Source organism: Triticum aestivum, chromosome 4B, assembly GCF_018294505.1.
Source record: "Triticum aestivum cultivar Chinese Spring chromosome 4B, IWGSC CS RefSeq v2.1, whole genome shotgun sequence".
In the NCBI taxonomy this organism is placed as follows: domain Eukaryota; kingdom Viridiplantae; phylum Streptophyta; class Magnoliopsida; order Poales; family Poaceae; genus Triticum; species Triticum aestivum.
This window is the reverse complement of record NC_057804.1, coordinates 188,703,926-188,704,894: the sequence shown is the minus strand read 5'-3', so window position 1 is coordinate 188,704,894 and position 969 is coordinate 188,703,926.

The following is a 969-nucleotide window of genomic DNA, read 5'->3' as shown; positions in this document are numbered from 1 at the left end:
GCAAAACACTTAGGTTGACTTGACGAGCCTAGCATGTACAGACATGGCCTCGGAACACAAGAGACCGAAAGTTCGAACATGAGTCGTATAGTAGATACGATCAACATGAAGATGTTCACCGATGATGACTAGTCCATCTCACGTGATGATAGGACACGGCCTAGTTGACTCGGATCATGTATCACTTAGATGACTAGAGGGATGTCTATCTGAGTGGGAGTTCATTAGATGAGCTTAATTATCATGGACATAGTCAAAAGGACTTTGCAAGTTATGTCGTAGCTTGCGCTTTAGTTCTACTATTTAAGATATGTTCCTAGAGAAAATTTTAGTTGAAAGTTGATAGTAGAAATTATGCGGACTCAGTGCTTTTATTTGAATGGGAGTTCATTAAATAATTTGATTAGATGAACTTAATTATCATGAACTTAGTCTAAAATCTTTGCAATATGTCTTGTAGATCAAATGGTCCACGCTAATGTTGCCCTCAACTTCAACGCGTTCCTAGAGAAAACCAAGATGAAACACGATGGTAGCAACTATACGGACTGGGTCCGGAACTTGAGGATCATCCTCATAGCTACGAAGAAAGCATATGTCCTAGAAGCACCGCTAGGTGAAGCATCCATTTTCCCAGCAACTCAAGACGTTATGAATGCCTGGCAGTCGCGTAGTGATGATTACTCCTTGGTTTAGTGCAGCATGCTTTACAGCTTAGAACCGGGGATCCAAAAGCATTTTGAGCAGCATGGATCATATGAGATGTTCCAAGAGCTGAAAATGGTTTTCCAAGCTCATGCCTAGGTCGAGAGATATGATGTCTCCGACAAGTTCTACAGTTGTAAGATGGAGGAAAACAGTTCCGTCAGTGAGCACATACTCACTATGTCCGGGTTACACAACCATTTGTCTCAGTTGGGAGTTAATCTCCCAGATGACTCAGTCATTAACAGGATCCTCCAGTCGCTC